General features: G+C 40.2%; 1 long non-coding RNA gene and 1 pseudogene across 1 annotated transcript; both read right to left on the reverse strand.

The window, feature by feature from the left end:
* Positions 1–747: 747 nt before the first annotated feature.
* LOC122659789 lies at positions 748–20,618 on the reverse strand. Its single transcript, XR_006332548.1, has 4 exons — positions 20,506–20,618; positions 19,962–19,964; positions 16,539–16,547; positions 748–757 (listed from the first exon to the last, which is right to left on the reverse strand). It is a non-coding gene; the product is annotated as an uncharacterized LOC122659789 (long non-coding RNA).
* Positions 13,841–15,040, reverse strand: LOC122659778 (annotated as a pseudogene).
* Positions 20,619–21,009: the final 391 nt, after the last annotated feature.

The raw sequence follows: 21,009 nt of genomic DNA on the forward strand, positions 1-21,009 counted from the left end.
AAATCAGCTGAAGAGCTATCTTCCTTGGTTCTTTGTGACCTAACTATTATCTAATGATAAGAAGGGCAGACAAGTATCCACATTCTAATGGTCCCCCACCCCCCTCATTGTACTTGTACAACATGGTATTCTCCTATTTTATTGTCTTTTTTCAGGAGCTTTTGATTCCATGAAAATTTAGTCTAGTGTGGAGGTCCTCTCATTGTAGGGTATTTTAGTTTTTATTATAACCTGTAATCTCTCTATCTCTCTCTCTCTCTATCTGATAAATAGGACAGATACGTTATCACATTTGGGAAAATTTCATGTACGGATGTACTTACCCTAAGGTATGATTTAATTATTCCTTCATCTGTGAGGTTTGGAAAATTTGACGTACCTCCCCTACTTGCCAAACTAAATAACAAAAACACCTAGTCCATTAATTGAAGATGTTAAATGTAAAAACTATGTTTTATTTGACCAAATTGCCTCCATTTTCTCTAAATTATTTAGGGTTTGAAAAAATCTCCCCTAAATGATTTAAGGTTTGAGAAAAAGAGAAGATGTGATTACATTCCCTGTCCGTCTCCTCGAGAATTGCCATTAACGACATCCTCACAGGCGGGAGGTTTAGGGTAGGGCTCCTACAATTACTTCATGTTTTTTTTTTTATAATTATTAGGATTCTTGAACCCTTTACGATGTAGGGTTAGGGGAAACCCCTATTTCTCTTCCATTCTCCATCCATAGCCGATGTGGCCTCCTTCCTCCTCTCCTCCCATATCTCCGAGCCCATCAATGGCCGTTGCCACTGTTCACTCTCTCTCTCAACTAGAAACCCTATCCCTGGTTTGCCTCATCCCGAATCTTTCTCCCTCCCTCTCTGGTTGCCTCCCTTGTTCTGTCTCTCTATCGGTTACAGGATTAAGGATTAGGGCTCCTGCAACTCTTTTTTTTTTCATCTACCTACTCTTTATCCTCTCTATCTTCTTTCCCCGAGGTCAATAGCCGCTTTGCTTCGATCCTTCGCCGGCATCAACACGGACAAGGGAGCAACCACTGAACTCCAATCCTAACTGGAGGACGACTCTCACTCCTAATTGCAACAGTAGCTAGAGCATCAAGAGGTGAATAGAAAAATAAGAATTCCGGAAGTTCCTCCGGTTGTTGCTTCTCTAGTTCACGTCCTAAACCCCAATTTCATTATTCTTTTCTTTGGAGTGGTTAAGGGAGGCAGGAGAAGCATTAGAGATTTATGGTACCTGGGTCTGAAAATCAAAATTCTAATTTCTGGCAAGTATGATAACAGGGAAGGAGATTTTCATGTTGCCGTTGGATTGAAATTTGTGTTATCTATAGGATTTGATTATTGTTTTTGCCATATGTTGAGAGAGAATGGCTGGTATGATACACTCACTTCTTTATTGAACCATCTCACCAATGGGATCGATCACCATAAAGAGAGGGACGGTAAAACGATTTGGGGAAGATGAGGGTATTTTGGTCAAATAAAAACAGACTGGTTTATTATTTGGGGTCTCTTTGATATCATTTTTTATTTTGTTTTTTTTTTTATGGAAAAAGTATTCATACATTGTCGTGTAAATCGTGTATGTGAGAAGATGGGCGTTTCAAGGCATTAATTAATGGATGGGGATTTATGATTTTTCCAACTCTTTGTGAGAAACCCTCTCACATCCACATCTACGACTTACACAGTTCTGTAAAAAAACTTTTCTCTTTTCTTATTTAAAAAAATCATTACTGAAAACAAATTTTTTATGAAAAAATAAAAAATGAAACCGTTTTTATTGGTGGGAGATGAAGAAGGCATCTCTTCACCTATCTTCCTCTCCAATCTGGAACCGTTTTTATACTTATCGTTTTCTTCACCTGGTTTCTTCTCCATCTTCTTCTTCTTATTATTTTTCTTTTTCTTTTCTTTTTCTTTTTCTTCTTGAATCGAAACCTAGCCGAGCTTTACCCTCCCTCTACAACCACAGTCATTCAGCCCTCACATCAAGCAATTCGCGTGCAAGAGGCCCCAAGTAATAAACCACAGTGGAATAATTTCTCTACCACGCCCCTGCATTGGTCTTTTTGTGACCACAAACATCGGTCCTGCTACCCATCAACCCAAATGAAACAACATTCCTATAATCTGTCATTATTAGAAAGAAAGGTGATGGTGATGGGTGCTAATAGAATAAGAGAAAGTGTGAGGTAAAGCAAGCGGGTAGGGTTAAAAAAGAGAAAACGTAGGGAGAGGGAACTTAAGAAGGAGAAACGTCGACGACGCCGGAGGGAACCTGAGAAGGAGAAGGAGAAGGACAGCAGGGGGAGGAAGAGACATAAAGACGAGGAGAAGAAGAAGCATGAGCATAAGAATAAAAAAAGGATAAAGGATAGGAGGCTGGGAATAAGGGAGCGGAATTAGATACAGCTTGAGGCAGCACCCAAGAGAAGGAAGAGGAAGAGGGGGAGTGGGGCGAATTGAATCGTTTTCGTCTATGGTTCCTTGATCGGTGCGGTTCCCTAGTGCCTCTCACAAGAGGGGGTGGGACCCACCCGGGGTACCTGATCGAACACTTTGCTTGAGTGGGGTCCACCCTCTTGTGAGAGGCACTAGGGAACCGCACCGGTCCAGGAACCCGTATATGATAAGACTTGGGGGTGAATCATTATCCTCTGCAGTACAGCACGGTGCGTTGTGCGCATCGTGCGGTGCAGCAAAGGCCATGTGTGCCATGTGGGGCCCACTGTGCCACATGATCTTTGTTGCGCCGCACGATGCGCACAGCACACCGTGCTGTACTGCAGAGGATAAAAATTCTAGAGATTCAGATCTCCTACGGCCCAGCTGCCCATAGCACCTTGTGCGACGTGACAGGGCTCCGCGCACAATGATTGCCTTGCCCCCGCTCGGGCAAGGCGTTGGGCAGGGGTAAGGCAGTCATTGCACGTGCGCCCCAGTCTGCGCCACGCTGGCTGCTACGGACAGCTAGGCCGCAGACGATCTGCATTGAAATTCTAGTGGGGTTAGCTTTCTATTTAAAGGAGGAAATGACTAGTTTACCCTCGATTTTGGGACCTTTATAAGCACATGCTCATTAAAGTACCGAGAAAATGACTAAAAATGAATTTTTGGCCATGAATCCATTATCATTTTGGGGGTGTTTTCAATTATTTTGATGTTTTGTAAATAGAAATAGGATCCATAAATTGTACTAAAAACTTGTAAAAACGTTTATGCGTCAGAAAATGAACAGGAAAAATGATACCAAAGAAGCGCTTAGGTATCATTTTTTATTTTCATTTTGGCCTATTTAGGGCCTCTTTGATATCACTTTTCATTTTCATTTTCTGGCACATAAACGTTTTTACAAGTGTTTGGTACAATTTATGGACCCTATTTCTATTTACAAAACATCAAAATAATAGAAAACACTCCCCAAAATGATAACTCAAGCATCCATTATAGATTATGACCAAAAATTCATTTTCTTTTATTTTTCGATCAATTAATGAGCACGTGCTTGTAAGGCAAAATAAGTGAAGGTAAAATAGACATTTTGTTTTGATTTTAGAAAAACTCTTCGTTCTTCATCATCTTCTTCTTCTTCCTCCTTCCGTAAACCAGGAGCCACTAAATCCAGTAGAAGCCCAACACGCTTCAGTCTATCAAACTCCCTCTTTCATGCATGGTTCAACCTGAAATTTCGGGTGCTCTTTCGTAACACCAGGACTTATCGGTTCCTACCAAGCACCACTTCAAACCGAGGTCGAAGCTCAAAGGAAAATTACTGCTATTAGAGATATCAGAGCCAATGCCTAATCGACACCCTGATCCTGGTACCGGTATTTCTTGCCAGCACCAGAGCCTCTCTTCTCGGTGATTATCTCTGCAATTCTCTTGAGTCGTGCCCTGTGTTGAGGTCCATTTTGGGGCATGCCTCAGGTTGAGGGCTTAAGAACTGCTGTCTCAAACCGGTCCCAAAAAAAAAAAAAAAAAACTCTTAGAAGCATGGCATGACCCTTCCAACAAGCCGCTGCCCTCATAACTGTTTCCCTCTGCAGCCTCCACAAACTGGAGACAATCAATCTCGTGTCGACCCATCTTCTTCGCATGGACCTCTGCCCAGCTTTCGTTATTCTCATCTCTGCAAAATCTCTACTTGCACCCCCCATCTCATATTTCATTTCTCCAACCTTTATCTTCTTTTTTATTTTAATCCCATGAAGAAACTGAAATCGGCAGCATTTTCTCCTTTTGACTGTCAGATTCTCCATTATTTTAGTTCACAACTTCATTTTCAGATGTGGGCGGGTCTGCACCATTTGTCTCTTGTTTATTTTTCTTTTGTCGTGAGATTTCCCCTCTTTCGGTGTTTTGCCTTCTTCGCTTGTTTAGTTCTTCTTTCCCCAAGGACCTCATTGTTAGAATAAATCGAACCGAATAGGGACAAAATCTCAAAAGCTAGGATCTCTATAGGGCGTTCAAGAACACAATCAAATAAATAATAGAAAATAGGGATAGAACTACCAACCTTGTTTCGGATCCATAGTGATGATGATCGCAACGGAAAATAAAGAACAAAGATCTAGGTGCTTCCCCTCTATTCCCAAAGTAATTGGCCTGATGACAATACCGTATGCGCAGGGATGATGAAAACTGAATATCTCCTTCTCTTTCCAGAATGCACTCCTCAATAGTGATTGAGAATAATTAGTTGAAATGAGTAGAGGGAGGACCTAGCTCTCCTTATATAGTAATCCCTATAGGGTCTGACTCATCACAGTCCCAATAGGAATCTATCTGACCCACACTAAGCCAGTCCACATTAGACTTCTAATATAACTTAATGACCCCACTTTATTAGACCAAAACCCTAATTAGCCTGGTTTAGGGATTTAATTATGTCCATATGGAATTTTATTAGAACTAAAATTTTAACATTCTCCCACTTGGACTTATATTAAATTCTTTATTTTTAAAAAGATTTAAAACAGTTTTGACCAAAACAAATCACAGGCTAACAACTCTTTAAGAAAACTTTATGTGCACAATTTTTAAAATAAATTGGTCTAGAGGTCATATTAGAAAGTCAATCCTATCCCATAGAGTTTTAGACACCGAATCATGGCGATAACTGCATCTATGATCAAGCGACACAGAGTCTTCAATGGTCACGAGAGCCCCCAACTCTACTAACATGGATGCAATGTAGTAGTGTGGCAATAAGATAATACTCACATAGTGATTCCTTATGTATTATCCACTTATCAGTCCAAAATTTCTCTTCTTTAAATGGCACAGGCTCACTAGAGAAATAAACTTTGTGATTCTAATGAATCTGTATGTCTCATCAGAAATAACTCGAGTTATACTTTATGTGTTACAAGACATACCTTTAGGCTAACAACTTAATGCTCCAGCCTTGCTTAAGGTTAACACATTCCTTAAGACTTTAAAATCAGAAATATATACATCATGTCAATAAATAAAACACTCATGTGTTTAAAAGAAACTGCATGCAATGACACCTGATATATATATAAATCAAAGTTTACCATAAGGTAAAAATACAGATGAAAAGAAACTTTAAATTACAATGAAGCAAAATAAAACAAAGTCCCACTAACTAACCACATCCCATGATGCAACTAAGCCCATGCTCATGACATGTCTCTCAAAAACACAAGGGTGAAGACCTTTGGTTAGGGGATCTGCAATCATATCATCTGTACTAATATGCTCCACTGCAATGTCACCTTCCTTTACTCTCTCCTTTATGGTCAAATACTTGACCTCCATGTGTTTAGACCCTCTAAGTCCTTTATTGTTGTTTATAACCAACACAGCAGAGCTGTTATCACAGTATATCTGGATGGGTCTATCCACAAAATCTACAATGGTCAACTCCTTTATGAGATTTCTGAGCCAAATAGCCTGAGTAGCAGCCCCATAGCATGCTACAAACTCTGCTTGCATAGTCAAAGTGGTCACCAATGTCTGTTTTTTACTCTTCCATGATACTACCCCTCCTGCCATCAAGAAAACATAACCTGATGTGGATTTCCTATCATCCTCACAGCCAGCAAAGTCAGAGTCTGTATACCCCACTAGTTTGAGTTCAGAAACGTGTCTGTAAGTCAGCATATAATCTCTTGTCCCCTTCAAGTACCTCAATACTTTCTTGGCAGCAACCCAGTGGCTAAGACCAGGATCTGACTAATATCTGTCAAGAAGTCCCGTCACAAAAGCAATATCCGGTCTGGTACAGACCTGAGCATACATGATACTACCAAGTGCGCTAGCATAAGGCACCTTCTTTATTTCATCCCTCTCAGCTTCATTTTTCAGGCACTGTGTCGAACTCAGTTTGTCACCCTTGAGAATAGGAACATTCTCAAGTTTGCAATCCAGCATACTGAACCTCTCCAGAACACGATCAACATAAGCCCTCTGAGAAAGACTTAATAAACGGCGAGAACGATCCCTATGGATCTCAATCCCAAGAACAAAAGAGGCTTCACCAAGGTCCTTCATGTCAAATTCCCTAGATAAAAGTTGCTTTGTATTATGCAACATCCCTAGGTCACTGCTTGCAAGCAGGATGTCATCCACATACAGAATGAGAAAATAGAATTTGCTCCCACTGACCTTGTGATATATACACTGATCCACTTTGTTTTCCATAAAACCAAACGAAGTCACAACACTGTCAAATTTCAGATACCACTGCCTAGAAGCTTGTTTGAGACCGTAGATAGACTTCTTGAGTCTACACATAAGATGATCTGAATCATCCACTGCAAAACCCTCAGGCTGAACCATATAGACTTCCTCATCAAGATTGTCATTGAGAAAAGCGATTTTAACATCCATCTAATGCAGCTCCATATCAAAATGAGCTACCAATGCCATGATCACCCTGAAAGAATCCTTCGAGGAGACTGGAGAAAAGGTCCCATTATAGTCTACTCCCTCTCTCTGAGTGAATCCCTTGGCTACCAGTCTGGCTTTAAACCTCTCAACTTTTCCTTTAGAATCTCTTTTGGTTTTATACACCCATTTGCAGCCAATGGGCTTACAACCTTTAGGTAAATCAACAAGCTCCCAAACATCATTATGTTTCATCGATTGCATTTCATCTCTCATCGCATCTATCCACAAATCTGACTGAGGACTAGAAACAATGCCTGAATAAGTAACTGGATCGACTACACAATCAATGTCATAGTCATGTTCTCCCAGAGAGACTCATAGATAGGTGATATAGCTGACCTTCTCTCCCTGGTGGATCTCCGTAATGGTGCCACTATTGCCTCAACCTGATTCTGAGGAATCTCAGCTGGAACTGCATCAATGATAGGATCCTCAACCGCATCCTGAATAAGAGGAATCTCATCAGGTGCTACTTGAATGTCGGGGACGGTATCAATATTAGGCTCCTGAACTCCAGCAGGTGTAACCAATGGCACAGTATGCCCCACATCCGTCTGAATAGGTAGAAGAATAGGTACCGATGTACCAACCATGTGACTATCTTGAACAGTCTGAGAACAGTCATTCTTTTCGGCCACATCAAATTCCAAAAACTTCGCTGTCTGTGACTCCACAATCCTAGTGCCTCCATAGGGATTATAAAATTTATATCCCTTCGAATGATCTGGGTAGCTGACAAAGTAGCAACAAGTAGTCTTGGGATCCAACTTGTTTAAAGTCGGATTATACAACTTCACTTCTGCAGGGCACCCCCAAACTCTAAGATGGTTTAAACTGGGTTTACGGCCGGTCCACAACTCAAAAGACGTAAGAGGAGCGGCTTTAGTTGGTACACGGTTAAGGATATAAAGAGCAGTTTTCAAGGCTTCACCCCATAAGAATTTAGGTAAATTTGTCCTACTAACCATACTCCTCACCATGTCCATAAGGGTACGGTTACGCCTTTCGGCGACCCCATTTTGTTCAGGACTTCCTGGCATAGTAAACTGACTAACTAATCCAGAATCCTCAAGGTATTTGGCAAACGAGCCTTTAAGCTGTCCAGCATCGCCATGTCTACCATAATACTCACCCCCACGATCAGATCTAACAATTTTAATAACTTTCCCTAACTGTTTCTCAACTTCAGTCCTAAAAATCTTGAACTTGTCAAGAGATTCAGATTTTTTTTTAATTAAGTACAGGTATCCATATCAGGAATAGTCGTCTGTAAAAGTGATGAAATAAAATTTTTTACACAATGTGGCTGAATAGGGACCACTAATGTCAGTGTGAATGACCTCTAACAGGTCAGAACTACGGACTGCAGTTTTCTTCTTTATTTTGATCATCTTTCCCTTACAACAGTCTACACAAGTTTCTAGATCACTTTCGAGAGTAGGCAGGATGTTAGACTTTATCAGCCTTTCCATTCTTGCCTTAGAAATATGACATAGCCTCTTATGCCACACTGTGAAAGACCGTTCTTTAGGTAAGGGTCTTTTAGAAACAACAGTTTCAACATTACAGGAGACGTAGATATCAGTGGAAGACAAACACAATCTGTATAATTCGTTGGACATAATGCAGGAACCAACTTTAGTTGAATTAAAAAATAAATTAACCATAGTATTCTTTATTTCAAAATAGAAACCACTAATGTCCAAAACTGAAACCGAAATTAAATTCCGCCTAAAGGACGGTACATAAAAAGTGTTCTTTAAAGTCAATTTAAAACCAGAATCTAATAATAAAATGACATCTCCCACGAACTCTACGTCAGAATGTCCATCATTTCCTACGACCAGCCTTTATTCATCCTTGTTTGGCCTCCTCCGATTTATGAACCCATGTATGGTAAAAGCAACATAGTTAATTGCACCGCTATCTAGCCACCAAGAACTGGGTGGGGCTTCTGATAGATTGGATTCACAAACAAAAGCCAAAGAATCATTACCTAATGGCTGCTTGGGCTTGAGTAACCAAGCCTTGTATTTATCGCAGTCCTTCTTCATGTGACCCTTCTTCTTGCAAAAGAAGCAGCTATCACTCTCTTTCTTCAAAGAGTCTTTCTTAGGTCCCAAATTGTTAGTCTGATCGGACTGTTTATTGGCTCACTTATGAGTATGATTTTTAGACTTTTTACTCTTACGGACTTTGGAAGTAAACAGGGCAGTAGGCTTTTTCTCTTTCTTCAGTTTCTCTTCCTCAGACACAACCCTAGAAATTAGGTCATTAATGCTCCAGACTCCATCTTGGAAAATGTAGTTGGTTTTTATGATTCCAAATTCAGAAGGTAGGGTATTTAAGGCTTGATGAACAATTAGGGCATCTGGAAGAGGAATGTCTAAGGCCTTGAGTTTAGTTTGGTAATCAACCATCCTAATAATGTAATCCCTAACACCCCCAGAACCATCATATTCCATATTAAATAACCCTTGCAGAAGTGTCCCAATCTCAGCATTCGATGAAACTTTGTATCTCTTGGAAATTGCATCTAGCAATTCCCTGGCAGTACATTTCTCAAGCATACCACTTTTTAGGTGTTCCGGTATCGACCTCTTTATGGACAGTATACTGAGTCGATTACTCTTTTGCCATGCAGCATGCACAAACTTTTCATCCTCAGTCCTATCAGCAGTTAGTTCCATTGGTGTATCCATAACAGGGGACGCGTACACATCTGTCATTTCCATAGCAAACATAATATCCTCTTTCCACTTCTTAAAGTTTGACCTAGTGAGGAGCTCAATAGTAACCTTGTTATTATTAACAAAGAAGGTGACTGAAAATTTAAACAATGAACAGTATACTAATTAAAATGATGCAAGTACAGCTTGAAAACTTTATAAGCTAATGAGAATTTTACACACATCATTGTGAAAACACCTTTGGGCTGAATTCTAAATATGCAATTATAAAAATCCCTAAATACCAGTGGCCATGGGAATACAGCTCAACTTTCAAAATCCACCACCTTTGGGTGTGCAGAATTCTAGGGTCTACCTATTCACATGCATACTGTATATGTACCCCTTCAAGTACCAATACATGACCACCACCTTTGGGTGTATGACCACACATCAGAGTTGAAGGACATCCCACAACTGTATAAGACCGGTGTTTCACAAATCCAACTAGGAAGGTCGCTTTGGCAGCTGCATCCTGTCGAAAACATGAAACCCTCTTTCAGGATTTTCCAAAATTACTTACATCCTTAAACAATGTGTTATTTTATAATTCAAGGGGCTTTAAATGTCTTAAAATTAACACAAAAATAATAATAATTCTGTTCATCAAGGTAGGTATTCCAGCAATTCAGAAATTGGTTCGGTTCCCAATAGAACGAATCGATAAATTGCATAAAAGGGCATGCATCAAAAGAATACCAAAAATATTTAAAATATACATATCTGATCAAAACAAAGGGCACCACTGTGTAGAGCACAGAAAAACAGAGCCAACGCAAAAAATGAGACCCCAAACGGAGTCTCGTAGTCCCCAAAAAGTCCGGTCAAAGTTTTCAGCCCAAAATGGTTGACTGTACTGGTTTGACCGGTCCGAATGGTCAAACCGGTCCAACCAAACCAAGTCAATTCCTGAAGTAAACCCGGTTCAGATACTGGTCCACCCAACCCAGTCCAACCATTTTTGGGTCAACCCGAAACGGATCACTAGTCGGGTCTTCGGGTCCGAAAACGGGTCAACCCGACCCGGGGGCGCACGTTAGTAACTTTTATACATGTTAAGGGCACACGATAGTAAAACCCCAGAAACACCCTTTTTTTTTTTTTTTTAAAACCTGACGGCGAGTGAGATCACCCGCCGTTGTCGGCGGCGCGTGAGGGAGAGTCCGGCGGCCGCCGGCGGCAATCCACCCGCCAAAATTATTGATTTTTCGAGCTCTACGCCCCCATGTGATCAGATTTGACTTTCGCCCAAAAAAAAAAGCAGGCAGAATGCCAGTGTCCGTAAGGGTTTTTTGGAAAACTGAAAAAACCCTAAAAAACTTGATTCGAATCGAAAAAGTTTCGATTCCCTTATTATGTTCTATTATTTTGAATCCATATAGATTCAAGAACGGATCTATGGAGGCTCTGATACCACATGTTAGAATAAATCGATCCGAATAGGGATAAAATCCCAAAAGCTAGGATCTCCATAAGGCGTTCAAGAACACAATCAAATAAATAATAGAAAATAGGGATAGAACCACCAACCTTCTTTCGCATCCATAGTGATGATGATCGCAGCGAAAAATAAAGAACAAAGATCTAGGTGCTTCCCCTCTATTCCCAAAGTAACTGGCCTGATGAGAATACCGTATGCGCAGGGATGATGAACACTGAATATCTCCCTCTCTTTCCAGAATGCACTCCTCAATAGTGATTGAGAATAATTAGTTGTTATGGGTAGAGGGGGGACCTAGCTCTCCTTATATAGTAATCCCTATAGGGTCTGACTCATCACAGTCCCAATAGGAATCTATCTGGCCCACACTAAGCCAGTCCACATTAGACTTCTAATATAATTAATGACCCCACTTTATTAGACCAAAACCCTAATTAGCCTGGTTTAGGGATTTAATTATGTCCATATGAAATTTTATTAGAACTAAAATTCTAACACTCACGACACTACTGCATCCCCTGAGCTGCTACTATTTTGCTCAACAACATTGTTCGCGGCACCTACAGTCAGCTGGGTCGAAGATTACTGACACTTCATATAACAGTCTGTGTAGCACCGAGCAAGTCTTAACTGTCAATGGGCAATTTCTAGGGCCACCTGTACATATCATCTTGCACTGGCATGGAGTGTAGCAGCAAGGAATCCATGGTCCACTGTTTTTTCTTCATTTTTACTGTTTAGAGTTGATTTGGGGAAGAAGATGGTGAAGAGAGAATCTCTTCACCCACCAATTAAAAAATGTTATGAAAATTATTTACACATAGGTAGTTACCAAACGGTTTCTCATTTTATATTCTTTTATGTCTAGTAGCCACTAAACAGTTTTTCATTTTTATCAAAAATGAGTTTTATTAATGACTTTTTGTAAATAGGTTATAATGAAAATGAAAAGTGATACCAAAGAGGCCCTTACAAAATCATTACTAAAAACCATTCTGATCAAAAAATGAAAACTGTTTGGTAACTACTAAACACAATAGATTGTAGAATGAAAAATAAGTTTGGTAACTACTTATGCGTAAATAATTTTTTTATAATATTTTTAACAAATGGGCTCAAGTAATGAAAATTCAGCATTAAAATTAGGCCTTTTTTTTAAAGAAATTTTCCCAAGCCAATATATATTTTAGTGGTAGGTGAAGAAATTCTCCTATCACCCATCTTTCCCAAATCAACTCTAAACCAAAAGCGATGGAGGATTCTTCCCTAATGAGGTGGTGGTCGTCGTTGTTGGTGTTGCGTCTGAAAACCTCTATCGCCCGGTTTGCCCACGGATGAGCCTGCAAAAATCGAGTTAGCACAAGAGAGCCGGTGTGACTTTGGCCAAGGACTCTCCAATGCTTAAGTCAGGTCTCCAAAGCAACAACGATTCAACTTAGTGAAAAATGATATGAGCGTTTGAGCTTTATACTTGAGTATTTATAGAGTGAGAATGGGGCGGTGGAGAAGAGTCCTCGTATGGCAAGAGTTCTATTTTTTGCTGGACTCATCCACTTAGAGTAGGAGTGTGAGAGTTATATTTGGAAGTTGACTCTTCACTGGGCAAGAGTCCTTATTTGAGTGCAAGACGGTTTCGTCATTGGATAGTGATCGGATCTAGCTAACTCAGCATATCTCGTGAATGTTGGGGAGTGCTGATGTGGCCCCATGACTCATGTAGATGTTATCGTGCAACATGAGAGCTCAGCTCGGCTCAGGATTTCAGCCCTATGGCTAATACCGGAGTAGTCGGCCAGGTTGATGACTCCCACTAGGTTGTCTGAACTACCGACCATAGTGATCTAGGCGGATGGGCCGAGGACAGAAATCTCAATCGCACAGCTGACGTTGGAGGTCTCAACTGCGTGGCCGAGAATGGAGAGCTCAACCATATGTCTGACCATGGGGGGCTCGGCTATGTTGCCGATCATTTAACCTGAGGATTATAAGAAAGAGGCAACAAAAAATCCTTATTTAGATAGCTGAAGTAATGTAGATTTTTTTTTTAACCAGCATTTGACATGGCCAAGGTTTCCAAGATATACTTATAACTTACTCATTGCCTAGGCCACATCCCAGGTTGGCCCCTCAATTCTATAGTCAGTGCATCAATGTAAGCCCCGAATACAGTTGAGTTTCTGAGCCAGCTGCACACCTATCATGAGCTTAAGAGGATTTGGCGTGGGCCTCGGCCAATAGACCTTCATAGTTAGGCTGGGAGGGACTTTCATCAACCTGATTAACAACATCAATTTCAGGCCTGGACTTGCTGGGTGGTTATTTGGGCATGAAATCTAAGCTTAGGAGGCCCATCGGCCAATTTTTTGTCCAACTATCATATAATTTGGCCTGGTCTAAAGTACACAGGATTAGCTGGCTCATCGACAGCCTCATTGCAGAATAAGATGTCTCACAATGTTTTAGTGGGGAAGTGGATCAATATCAGATGGTTTGGCCTGAATAATGCGGAAGTTGGGTAGATTGTTATAAATCCAGAGAGCTTTATTACTACCACTGCTTGAATAAGTCACAACCTGAAATTAAATTCATTCAAAACAGCCCTAACCTTTTTACCTAAAGAACACTTGTTCATTTGAACAAGCCAGCTACGGCTTCAGGTTTGATTTCCCGATGAGTTTCTGGAAAAAATGGCAAATTGATGTTTGTTCACTGAGAAAGCGAAGAGTTGTTAAGTAACTCAAAATTTGGTCAATAGGAGGAGGTCAGAAGACTTGGGAAACTTGGTTTGCTGGTTGCAAATGCTGCATCTATGTTGGCATGGTTTTCATCTATGCTCCACAGGCCTCCCCACAGAATGTCATCATTCAAAGTCTCTGGTGCGAGGCATCACTATTGAACATGAAAGAGAGTAGGCATTGCTCATCAGAGGAGTTGGAATACATGGAATCCATCTCCTGCCTCACTTGAGCCCTCTGCTTTCTCAAGTAGAGACATGATCTTTTTCATGTCGAATTGCTTTTGTTGCTGTTGTTGTAGCTGCTGTTTTTGCAGCTGAAGCTGTTGTTAACTAAGGAGTAGAGTTTTTGACTACTCAGAGTGTTCTGATGCAGATTTCCCCTTTTCTTGAAATGGGTCCTCCAGTAGTTCTTGATCTTATTGCTGGTTCTCCCTGGCAAGCTCCGAGCAATTGTTGACCACCTGGGGATATCATATTCTTCCTCAGCTATGTGGTCTATTTATTTAGTTGTTCAAACAAGTGTAGAGACTTCAGTAAAAGAAACCATCCCATAATGGACCAGTTTCTTACCTTTAAAAACTTGACATATCACACAATTGGGCATGAAGCTCTAGAATGATACTCTTCATGTGGTGTTATCTGCACTCTCTTGAGGTCGGGCCTCAAATAATTCACCCACCTCAGCCTACAACTCTTTTCATTCCTTGTCAGCCCTGAACCCAACAAATAAAAAGAAGAAATTAGTAAATCTATATTGTAATTCTTCTGCAAATATTTCACTCTAATCCAATGTTCAAACACGGTGCAGCACAAGAAGTTAGGAAATTATACAAAATTGCGCTAAAATAACTTAAAAGGAAGAAGATAATTTGTTCACTTGCACAGATGGTGCAACTGAGCCAACTTGAATGAGTTGACAATTGAGTTGGGAAACTAAAGATGTTTTCAGTACTTGGTAGATGGGTACCTGCAAATCTTGCAACAGAGTTCCATCTTCCCTCTCCATGTAACTTGACATATTCAATTAGCAATTTATCCTCTTCAGCAGTCCAAGGTCCTTTTCCTCCAGCCACCTTCTATGATTCCCAAGCCCAAGTGTCCTACCATCACTCCCCTAACCATGTACTAACCTAAGCTTCCTTCCCTTTTATCCGAGATATATTTGGCTTCCTAGTTGTATGACATTAGTTTGTGATGCTCCTGCTTATGTATGACATTAGTTTGCAAAGAATAGTATCCGTGGCCATAGGAACTCTATCACTTTTTGTTTGATATTAAAAACTTCATGGTTTCTTTTGGGTCTGTAAATATTATAAAACAACCTAGACACCAAATACAGCCAGCTCATAACCTGACAAACTATGCTAGGACTGAACGTATATCATCAACCTGTATGTCATATACTGCTTGCATTATGTTTTAGTTTAAGTATTTTTATTTCATCAATATATATAGGGTTTTTTACAATTACCACCCCAAAATCTTTCATATTTACTATCACCCCTCCCCCAAATTTTGAAACAACTGTTACCCTCCCCTATTGCAAACTAATAACAGAAGGGGTTAGTCGTGACAGTGTGCCGTTGTCACGGATTTTTTAAGACCAAAATGCCCTTTTGGGATGGTAATTGTAAAAAACTCCCACCCTATCACCATCCCTTCTCCTCCTCCTCCTTCTCCTTCTTCTTCCTCCTCTGCAACCCCAACCACCCCAATCGATGATGCCATCACCAATCTCTAAAAGTTATAACTTATAAGCTAATATAGGGGATAAACTGAGAATAGACCCTCCCCAGTCTCTTTCACTCCTTTATAATTTTATAGATTATAGATAATTACAGAAGAAGATTACAAACCCTAGCAGAAGATTCACAATCAACATTCAACCCCCAACAACTACACATTCCTTCCACAAGACATTACTGATTTACAGAGAAATTTTAAGACTTCCTCCTTCTCTAAAAACGAATCCCTTTAAACTTTAATCGATCAATCCATGTTCCTTCAAATGTTTTATGAAAACAGATAGATAAATATACCATATTTAGGCTTCGCCCTTACTTTTGGTCTCATAATTCTGATCTTCATCTCGTGTGCACGAAAAAATACGCCACGAAGAACAGATCTGAAGATTATGAGAAGAGAGACAGAGACGAAACCCAAAAACCCTAGATCCAGATCAAGATCTATACCAGTTTAATCTTGGAATAAAAATTACTAATCAAGGCGGAGCAGACGCCTCAGATCTTTGGTGGCGGAGTCGTCGACGATCGTCAGATCATCTTTCTTCTTGGAAAAAGACGGCAGCGGTAAACTATTGGGAGAAGGGGAGAGAGAGAAGGCGGCTCCAGCGTAAACATCGGACTGGACGGCTACTGGACGGCTACGGGAGATATAATCATCTTGAGATCTGCAATCCGGATCTGCTTGGGGGCCATCTCAGGATCCGGTCCCAACCGTTCCGTGCCGGAGACGATCAGATCCACATTTGCAGTTGAAGGAGAAGAAGAAGCGGCGTTGTGGTGGTTGTTCCTCGTCCACGATCTCTTTGAATCGAGAGACTCGCCACGCTTTAAGATGGTCCCTGCCCCGATCGATGATGCCAGCAGGAGAAGGAGGAGGAGGAGGAACGGTGATGGGGTCGGAGTTTTTTACAATTACCACCCCAAAAGGGCATTTTGGTCTTAAAAAATCCGTGACAATGGCACACTGTCACGACTAACCCCCTCCGTTACAGGTCTGTAACGGTGGGGGCTAGTTAGTTATTAGTATGCAACAGGGGAGGGTAACAGTTGTTTCAAAGTTTTTTTTTTGGGGGGGGGTAATAGTAAATATGAAAAATTTTGGGGTGGTTATTGTAAAAACCCATATATATATATATATATCTCCATAATCTCCACCTCATCCAGTAGTTGAAGAACTAAACTAAATTTGAAATAATCTGGTAGAATAACAAAACCGCAGGGTATAGAAAGTTCAAGAATCTGACCTGAAATCGATAGAGAAAATAGAGGAAGATAGAAGAGAGAGAACCAATCAGGAATCCACCTCATTGCAGGCTTGGAGTCCCACCAGAGGTTCACTACTGCTACTCGAAGCAGTCTAAGGTCTGAAATCCACGAAACCAGCAGCAGAAAGTTATTTTTATTCATAAAAATTATGGGGAGAGCTGTAACCCTTGCACATTATTTATATAACTAGGTCCATTCAGTCAGAATTCTGGATTCTGAATCACTATAAATTCTGCCTTAGGTACTACATGAGTTTCCATTTTCTTTTCCCCTCATTATATATATGAGAATAGAGGGAAGATTTTGGGGAGAGCTGTAAGGTACTCCATGAGTTTCCATTTTCTTTTCCCCTTATATTATATATGAGAATAGAGGGAAAATTATGGGGAGAGCTGTAACCCTTTTTTTTGTTTCCCTTTTTTCTTTCTTTTTTTTTTTTCTTTTTTTCTTTTTTTTGGGGGGAGGGTGGTTGGAGGGATGACAAGTTAATCCCTCAAGCTTACAGGTATTTATTTGTCACTCCTCCCATTATTCCAAAAGGTTGCAAAACAGAAAATAAAAAGAAAAACAATAGCAGTCCATGGGTTGGTCTCCAATGTGAAAATTCTCTACAAGGAAATAGATACCAGTAATTACAACAGCAAAGAAAAGGTGCAAATGTTAGGGAAAAGATATATAACAATAAAATAAATTACAGAAAGCCTGCAATACCAAAACCTTTTCATCACCAATTTTTAACACAAAATCCTGAAAAAATCCAATTCAAGTATTGCACAGAAACACAAACTAAACGAGCAAACCTGACTTTCAGAGAGGTTCTTATATTGGGCCATTTGGTAACTACCTGTTTTGAAGTGCATAGTTCCACAATATACACTTTTGGGGTCTTACCAAATTTAGTTAAGTCTGGGAGCCATCAATCTTGCTTAATCCTGTATTTTCCTTCCTATTTCCTATTCTATCATCCATCTCATTCCTCTTATGGAATTGTAATCAGCTATTTAGAACATACCCTGATCTTTTGTGGAATTCTAGATTGGCTAAATAGTACATACCAACATAACATAAAATCTATCCCTAATTGAAAGAAAGACACAGTTTTCCTTTAGCTATGGTAAAGGGAAATCCCTTGACCACAGCTTTTGGGTGAGTGGTAGAGGGAATCACATAACAGGGGATTAGGGAGGGCAATGTTTTAGGGCCCTAGAGAAGAGCACAAATTAATACAATAAATACATTCGAAATGCAGCGACAGAGAATATATTTGAGTTGAAAAATATATAACAATAAAACCAGAAGTTAGGGTATGTGGGAGCACGCATAGAGTTCGTACCAGCAACTGAGAGAGGCTCTTCGCAGGTCCCAGTGAGAAGCTCTGCTTTGATGCAAGTAGCCATCCAAGTGAGAGATTACTCATGGATTACCTTCCCCACAAATTGAAATCTGAAAAAATAAAAAAAATAAAAAATAAAACCTAAATCATAGAGAGAGGGAGAGAGACCAGATAACAAGAGAGAGAGAGGGCTAGAGCGAGAAAGAGAGTTTGAGAAGAAGCCATACCTGACCAAGTCACGCCTCAACAATTTGCCGGTCGAGGAACAACAGCGGCTGAAGAAGGTTGGGGTTTTCACATTTTCGATTTAGGAAAGCCCTGCTGGCTGCTTCAAAGTTGGACGATGGTATTTGAATGAAGCCTGGAATCAGTAATTCATATCTGAGTTCACCTATAGAGGTGAACTCAGAAATGATGCAAGTTTAGTACAAAAGTTGAAATCATGTGATTCTTGTAATCCAGTGGAATTACACAACCAAACGGCTTTATTAATTTGGAATCATGATTCCACAGAGTAGCCATCTGTGGATTTATGCAACCAAATGCAACCTAAGATTTTGGACCAAAGATCCAACACTGAAAAAACCTCCTGTTCATTGATCACATTCATAGTAGAAATGTCCAAGCTAGGAGTGTCTTCGCAGAGGTCACTGTTTATGCATTAACCCATAAGACCCATCATGAGTGCAGAGAGAGCTCACAGTTTGCACCACCATTGCATGGGGCATTACATTGGGATCCTAAGGAATTCAATTGAAATATTTGGTGATAAATGAACAATTATTTGTATCATCACTTTGCTATATGTAGATAAAATTGAATCTCCAAGAATTTTCCTAGATATAACAATATTTATTCATATTTAGCAAGTTTTTCACTCTCTTGATTATATCTCAGCTGAGAAACATCAACTGTCAAATATCATTTGCTGCAAAACAAATATGTTTAGCTGCTACGTAATAGTTCAATAAGAAGTCCATTAATATTTAAGAACACTGTCATATCCAAATCTCAGGTCTACTAATGATCCTAACTCAAGTCAGGCCAACATTCAATAAGTTCAAAAAAGTGTAAATTACAGAAGAAAAATCAATCCCATTAGTGTTCATGCTAAGCAGCAAAAGCCTTAAACCATAATCTTAAGACTGGAATGATATTTTGCAAACCAGCAAAAAAAGAAAGGGAAGAAAAAAGGAAAATAAAAGAAACTGGAATGATACATCGGACCATGATTCCATGAATCACATCATGAGACAAAGCACTGCCAATGTAATTGTACTATCACATAAATTCCTACTGTCTCACTGTAAAGGAAAAACCATATTTGAACCACAAATAGCTGCAAATGATACCACCAATTTTTATTGAACGATATCAGAAATCATACATGGTCAAAGAATTTCTCGAGTAATTGAAGAGGAAACATCCCTATTTACATTGTTACAAATCAATGCCTCCTCCTAGTCCTAAGTCAAGACCCTCAGCCGATGATTTTAAGAACCAAAGCCTGCCTACAAATCCTACAGCAGACCTTCTGCAGAAGACATTAATAGCCTAAAGCAAAACAGGAGAGAAACTAATCTATCTACCCGATAAACCTCAAATTTTAAAGTAGATCATCAGAGGATTCTCTCCTCTCCTGAGCTTCCTTCCCTTCACAGCCTGTTGTTCTCTCTCCAGTCATCTCATTGACATTAACGTGCGCACCTTCCTTTCCCTTTCCACCTTTTCTGCAGTGCAGGAGTTCTCAAGTTTAAGTTTTCTGAACTCCTTCAACACAACCTTCTCAACCTGTTCGATGGAATTGAGAAGCTTCTTCTGTGGGTTTGTAATGATATCAGACTCTGCCGGATTCTTCTTGTCAAAGTCCTGCAGAACCTTTGATAAACGACTGCTAGAAGGTGTGCAGGGCTTCACCGCAGTTCTTGGTTTGGGAGTATTAAAAATTGTATTCTGCTCGAGTGGAGCAGGCAGAGGGCTTTGGAGTTGAGCGTGTTCTGGGTCTGTAAGTTGAGACCTCCTCCTCATCCTCCACCTCCTCACAAAGATCTACATAAACACCAAAAACCACCAGTAAGGTTTAAATCCTCAAAGGAACAGCAGAAAAGAACGAAAGAATGTCGCAGACAAAGATTAAACAGTTCTTCACAAGATTAGCGGAGGACCAAATGTAGATATTAAGGCAACAGATGAAGATTGGAGACAAACCAGAAAACAGAAGGTAAAAACAAACAAAACACGATTCATTCAAAGATTACAAGAAATCCAATTAGGTTTCCACTCGAGATCAAACAGAAACTGGTACAAAAACACTTACGCCCACAACATCAGTGATGTCCCGAAGAGGCTTCCTCGGGTACCCAGAAGGAAACAAGCTATTATTCGTCGTACCACATCCACAGCCTCGCCGAGCGTGTCCTCCCGTACGTGATCGTTGATCCGTCGTGTTCGACATAGCAAACAAATTCCTCCTACCACCACTACCAAAAACTCTCTGCGGTTCAGGCCTTGACGGTGATACATAAATTTCGGTATCTTGAGGAATACCTGCAACCCCTCGTTGAGGAACGAGTCTGTATCTGAAACTCCGCATTGTTCTCTGCCCTAATTTTCGTCTTTTCTCTTGTATCTATTCAGTTTCCTTTTTTATAAGGGTAAAGTACGGATCCACATCCTCTATTTCCAAAGCTCTACTTCCATCCTACTTCCGTGAGCTTCCATCATGCCACCTGGCCTGAAAACCATCCAATGGTTGTTAATAAAAAAATTCAAACTATTTTGAAATCCAGATGAGATCTATTTGAACCACCTTAAACCCCAAATCAAC

The sequence above is a fragment of the Telopea speciosissima genome, chromosome 1, assembly GCF_018873765.1.
Source record: "Telopea speciosissima isolate NSW1024214 ecotype Mountain lineage chromosome 1, Tspe_v1, whole genome shotgun sequence".
Classification (NCBI taxonomy): Eukaryota; Viridiplantae; Streptophyta; class Magnoliopsida; order Proteales; family Proteaceae; genus Telopea; species Telopea speciosissima.